We start from the raw sequence: 6693 nt of genomic DNA on the forward strand, positions 1-6693 counted from the left end.
GCGGAGGAGCGGGAAGTGGAAGAGATGCGGTGGAGGGCATCGTCGACCACGTCGGGGGGGAAATTGCGGTCCTTGAAGAAGGAGGACATCTGGGTTGTGCGTTGTACCTGGGTTGTACCTATCACCCTCACCTTGACCTCTTTCCACCTATCACATTTCCGACGCCCCTCCCCCAAGTCCCTCCTCCCTACCTTTTATCTTAGCCTGCTGGACAAACTTTCCTCATTCCTGAAGAAGGGCTTATGCCCGAAACGTCGATTCTCCTGTTCCCTGGATGCTGTCTGACCTGCTGCGCTTTTCCAGCAACACATTTTCAGCTCTGATCTCCAGCATCTGCAGACCTCACTTTCTCCTCAAAGACATCTGAGGAACAACAAGGAGTCAAACAGCACAAAAAATAAGGGCTCAAACTATTTTTCCTGTTCAAAGTACTATCTGTGTACACATAGTTTTGTTCGATTTAGGATTGCAAGATATTTTGCAGAGCAGCACCATTTCTTCCATTATCCTTCTTATGTTTCGACTGATATCAAAGAAACAAATTGTCTGACCACTGGAAGCACTATGAAAAAGGTAGCAAAATACAAGACACAATGCTTTTTTGCAATTTTATAATGAAATATTTTGCAAAGAAGTTGCCGACTGGTCCAACTACAAAGCACAGAGAGATAAACAGCACAGATCCTACCATTGCCAAACGTAGATTTACACTACAGATCCCATCTATATTGAACACAGATTTATCGTACTGACTATGCTGAGTGCAGAGATTCAAAGAGCAGACCTCATGTGTACTAAACACACTGATTAATAGCATAGAGGCAGCCTATACTGAACAGAGAGATTGCTAATACACACCCTGTGTTTACATTGAACACATCCAATGGCATTCCAGTCCAATGGATTATTGGTCCAGAAATCCACAGTAAAATGGAAACAGTCATCCTGGCTCTTAACCCATTCTGGAGTGATGGTGGTCACTTCCATCTCAGTTTCATTTGTTGTGGCCGCTCATCACTTCTTTTGAATCAGATGTTCCATGAAATTGGTAGATTCTGTGGCACTAACAATAGCATCTGAACCAAACTGTTCTCCAAATTGAAAGCCACAGTCCACAGGTTTTAATCTAAACTGTCTGCTTTGTGAAAATAGCCACTGTGCTGTCATTGGAGCTGTAAGCATTGGCTATATTTGTTACCTTTGTGCTTTGCAATGCACTTTCCAATGATTTCTGTCAGTAGCTGGGTTTTAACCAGCTATCCCATTTTGTTTTACAGTAGGGTCCACAAGACGGAGTCATTTGAATTCAAGAACTAGTGGTGCTTTGAGAGTCTGGACAGATGGCTTGAGTTTGCCTTTGTAAAATCTTTGTGCATATAATCATTACATCATGCTGAATAAGCCAGCTGCTGACAATTTCTGGTATGTGTAATCTAAGCTGAAGTAAGTCTCAAAGGTGATGAGCCACTCCAGCCCTCTCTCTTACTTAAAACTGCTTTAAATCTATCTTTTCGAGGACTTAACACCTTCTACTTTTGTTCATGTCAATTTTGCTCTGAATACTCTCTTGTGAAATGTCTTGGAATATATTATTGCCTTAAATACGCTATATAAGTGCAAGTTTTTCTTTTGTCTTCATAGGCATACTGTGAGGGAGCAATTAACACAATTATCATTCTTTAAAATTCCAAGCCTGGCTTTACTTTGATGCTGCTGTTATATCTCTGCTATGTTTTTACGTTCCGTTCTTTAACTTTCACATATTTCACAGTTGACCTTACTTAACCTTTCAGCAAGGTTTCCCAACTTTTAAACAGCAAACTTTATGTGTTACTTGGGTGATAGACAACACATCTGAATTGATGGTTCATTCATTATGTATAGCAAGTCTCTTGAAAGATGATCAAAGCAATCAGGGAATAGTCAACGTAACCATTAAAATATAATTATGTATAACGATTAGACAGTTAAATAGATTTGTAATCTGACTAATGATGTTGCTGCTTGTCTATTTAATAAATATTCAAATGAATCACTGTTTCTTGTAATTGAGTTGGATTGTTGTTTTAGTTCTCAGTCCTGTTTAATTGACAACTTATGGTTTATAGCAAAGGCTTTCTTGATTGGAAAATATGTTGAGAAGAAATAGCCATGTTAAAGCTGTTTCTATACATTCATTCGCCATTCCCCACTCATTGTTCCAATTGATCATAGAGCAGCAAAGATGAATTACAACATATTTTATCTCAGTATTCGGTGAATAGCATTTCTTTGACTAAGGATACTGCTCATCAGTGACCTCCAAACATACTTCACTCAATGTGAATTTCAGAAGAGTACCACCTACTCAACTGAATATCCATATGACACCGACAGATGTTATTCCAGGCTCTGCAGAAGGAGAAAGGTGTCATTTTGGCCTCTTCATGTGAGATTGGCCAATTATGTCCAATTATGGTTGGTCCTGTTACCACTTGAGATATGACTGAGATATTTTAAACTCTTTGTACAATCAGGTAGATGAAAGGAAGAGGGAAGAATATTGAAAAGGAAATTGTTAATGTTAATCTCACGTTAACCAACCTGTGCAGTTTTGCATTTTGCATCTAAAATGGATTTCTGTGACACTAATTGGATGGGTAAATAGAGCAAATAAAAGGTGAATTGATTGGCGACAAATCTTTACTTAATAAGTAGCGTTTTTTAACCCATTTTCCCCATTTACTCCTTCCAGAAGTAAAAAGCATTATATAGATAAGGCTTTTGCAAACACTTTTAAGGTTGGTTTATGTGACCAGATGTGAAATAAACCCAAACTTTGTAATTCATTGTTTGAGGACAACGTTACCAATATCTCGAACTGCAATAAAACCAGGTTTCCTGTTTGTATTCACAAATGCTAACACAAATATTCTGGGAAGGATAAATTGAAAATGCAGATATTTGCATATATTTAAATTCCACGCAAATTATATTGAAGTTAAGGCAGGCGGAATAGATATGGGAAACTGATATATAAATTCTACTGGTAAAGGTGCTAATGGAAATTTCAAACACTGGAGAGGCTCTGATGAAATTTCTAAAACTGTCAAATGAATTATCTTTGATATGCGTGTTAGCATGTGATAGAGAGAGTTTGTGGCAGTAATTTTGCTCTTGTGCTCATAGCAAAATACACAATTGCTTGTAAGTTTCATAATGTCATAACTCTGATTCATGGGGATGTTCTATCTGCTCAGGAAAATCGCAATGGCATTGTATACTGCTACAATTATTATTTCTCTCACTGCACTAAGGGGAATATGTAGATTTTCCACAGTAGCTATCTCCCCTGCTGAGTCACAGTACAGACAGGGAGAAATCTTTTGATGTATTTCTGTAATATGCTAAATGCCAAGAAGTAATTTGTGAGAAGCATCGCAGTTAGCCTGGTCCTCTTCTTATTTAACGTCAACAAACACAGGATTTTCAAAAAATAAAAATCAAGTGTCAGAAAAGCAATGATAACTAATACCCTGTTTTGATTCCCACTGGGTCTAAGACCATTGGCAACACAACCATTTATAGATGCTCTCTTTCCCTCATTCTATTCAAAGGTAGAACATAATGTCCCACCACTGCAGATCTCCAGCTGCTCACTCAGATTGTAAGAGGTTCAAATTCTCTTTACATTGTTGCCTTTAATTAAGAAAGGTGGTAAGGAAAAGTCAGGGAACTGGTGAGCCTGACATCAATTAAAACTGAAAGAACTGCAGATGCTGTAAGTCAGATAAAAATAGAAATTGCTGGAAAATTTCACTAACTTGATTGAGTTTTTTTGAAAAAGTGATGAAGAGGATTGATGAGGCCAAAGCGGTGGATGTGACCTCCATGGATGTCAGTAAGGCGTTCAACAAGGTTCCACATGGTAGACTGATTAAAAAGGTTCTGGATCAGTGGTGCTGGAAGAGCACAGCAATTCAGGCAGCATCCGAGGACAGGCAAAATCTAGATCACATAGAATACAGGGAGAACTAGCCATTCGGATGCAAAATTGTCTCAAAGATAGGAGCCAGAGGGTTGTGGTGGAGGGTTGCTTTTGGGACTGAGGCTTGTGATCAGCACAGTGCCACAAAGATCGGTGCTGGTTCCACTGCTTTTTGTCATGTACATAAATGGTTTAGATGCGAATGTAGGAGGTATGGTTAGTAAGTTTGCAGATTGCACCAAAATTGGTGGTGTAATTGACAACAAAGAAGGTTACCTCAGAGGATCTTAATCAGATGGGCCAGTGGGCTGAGCAGTGGCAGATGGAGTTTTATTTAGATAAATGTGAGGTGCTGAATTTTGGAAAGGCAAATCAGGGCAGGACTTATGCACTTAATGGTAATGTCCTGAGGAATGTTGAGGAACAAAGAGACCTTTGAGTGCAGATTCATAGTTCATTGAAAGTGGAGTCGCAGGTAGACAGGATAGTGCAGAAGGTGTAAGGTACACTTGCCTTTATTGGTCAGTGCATTGAGTATAGAAGTTAGAAAGTCATGTTATGGCTGTACAGGACACTGATTAGACCAGTTCTGGAATACTGCATTCAATTTTGTCTCCCTACTATAGGAAAAATGTTGTTAAACTTGAAGTGGTTCAGAAAAGATTTACAAGTATGCTGCCAGGATTGGAGGGTTTCAACTATACGGAGAGGCTGAATTGGATGGAGTCTAACTTCCCAGGAGCGTAGAAGGCTGAGGGGTGACCTGATAGATGTAGATAAAATCATGAAGGGCATGGACTTGTGGGTGGCACGGTGGCACAGTTAGCACTGCTGCCTCACAGCGCCAGAGACCCGGGTTCAATTCCCGCCTCAGGCGACTGACTGTGTGGAGTTTGCACATTCTCCCTGTGTCTGCGTGGGTTTCCTCCCACAATCCTAATGGTGCTCTGGTTTCCTCCCACAGTCCAAAGATGTGCAGGTCAGGTGAATTGGCCATGCTAAATTGCCCATAGTGTTAGGTAAAGGGGTAAATGTAGGGGAATTGGTGGGTCGGTGTGGACTTGTTGGGCCGAAGGGCCTTTTTCCACACTGTAAGTAATCTAATGGATGGTATGAATAGCTAAGGCCTTTTCCCCAGGGTAGGGGAGTCCAAAACTAGAGGGCAGAGGTTGAAGGTGAGAGGGAAAAGATTCAAAAGGGCAACTTTTTCAGGTCATTTTTCAGTTTTGCAGTGTGTAATTAGTGAAATACTACAAGGATCAGTGCATGGGCCTCAGCTATATGTAATGTTTGGCATGGACTTAGAGGAAGGAACTGAGTGCAATAAATCCAATATTGATGATACAAAGCTAGGGTGAAAAGTAAGCTGTGAGGTGAGAAAAAGAGATTGCAAAGATAGCTTAAGTAATTGGGCACAGCAGTGATAAATGGTGTAGAAAATGCAATTTGCAATTTTGCTGGGAAAATGAAAAATCATTATCTTTTTAAAGATGAGGCAATAGTGTTATCAAGGTAATTGTTATACTAGCTTTTATCACAAAGGCGTTAAAGAGGAATTGAGTCCTGTGTTCAGTAGTACAAATCAATCTTTATTTGGAGCTTCTTTACCACATGTGTGGGAGAGGCTAAAGACCACTTTGAATCTAGTTTTCACATGGGGCTCAGTCACCCTCTCAGCTCAGATTGGAGGTCAGTGACACTCTATTTTTCCTGATAAAGTACAGGATATATATATACATGCAGCATTAAATTGGTTCCATACAACATTGACATCAGTGCTTACCACATCCCCTCTGACCTACACATCCAATCCTGTGAACACATGATCAGTGGTCGGCATGGTGGCACAGTGGTTAGCACTGTTGCCTCACAGCGCCAGAGACCTGGGTTCAATTCCCGCCTCAGGCAACTGACTGTGTGGAGTTTGCACATTCTCCCTGTGTCTGCGTGGGTTTCCTCCCACAATCCTAATAGTTCTAGAAACGTAGAAGAAAGGATTGCGAGGATGATTCAAGAGAAGAGTGAAAGTAATAGGGTGGTTGTTATGGGGGACTTTAACTTTCCTGATATTGATTGGGAAAGCTACAGCTCAAGTTCGTTAGATGGGTCAGCGTTTGTTCAATGTGTGCAGGAGAGTTTCCCGACACAATATGTAGACAGGCCAACAAGAGGTGAGGCCATACTGGATTTGGTTCTGGGTAACGAACCAGGCCAGGTGTTAGAATTAGAGGTAGGTGAGCACTTTGGGGACAGTGACCACAATGCGGTGACTTTTACTCTAGTGATGGAGAGGGATAAGAGTGCACTACAGGGCAAGAGTTATAGATGGGGGCAGGGAAATTATGATGCTGTGAGGCATGACTTAGGATGTGTGGCTTGGAAAAGTAGACTCCAAGGCAAGAGTGTAAATGATATGTGGAGCTTGTTCAAGGAGCAACTATTGAGTGTCCTTGATAAGTATGTACCCGTCAGGCAGGGAGGAAAGGGTCGTGCGAGGGAACCGTGGTTTAATAAGGAATTGGAATCCCTTGTTAAATGGAAGAGGGCGGCCTATCTCAAGATGAGACGTGAAGGTTCAATTGGGGCGATTGAGAGTTATAGGGTAGCCAGGAAGGACCTGAAGAGAGAGCTAAAAGCAGCAAGGAGGGGACATGAAAGGTCCCGAGTCGGTAGGATTAGGGAAAACCCTAAGGCTTTCTATAGGTATGTCAGGAATAAAACAATGA

The 6693-nt window shown here is 40.9% G+C and overlaps 1 protein-coding gene across 4 annotated transcripts in view; it reads left to right on the forward strand.

Moving 5' to 3' along the window:
* drd2a (dopamine receptor D2a) overlaps positions 1–6693 on the forward strand; it is a 129944-nt gene that overhangs the window by 63622 nt on the left and 59629 nt on the right. The window contains exon 2 of one of the 4 annotated variants that reach the window (XM_043676565.1): positions 1278–1422. The exons of the other annotated variants lie outside the window; for them this stretch is intronic. The gene's annotated coding sequence lies outside the window, so the exon portion shown is untranslated. The remainder of the gene's footprint in view (positions 1–1277; positions 1423–6693) is intronic. 4 annotated transcript variants of the gene reach the window in all.

Source organism: Chiloscyllium plagiosum, chromosome 35 (genome assembly GCF_004010195.1).
Source record: "Chiloscyllium plagiosum isolate BGI_BamShark_2017 chromosome 35, ASM401019v2, whole genome shotgun sequence".
NCBI lineage: Eukaryota > Metazoa > Chordata > Chondrichthyes > Orectolobiformes > Hemiscylliidae > Chiloscyllium > Chiloscyllium plagiosum.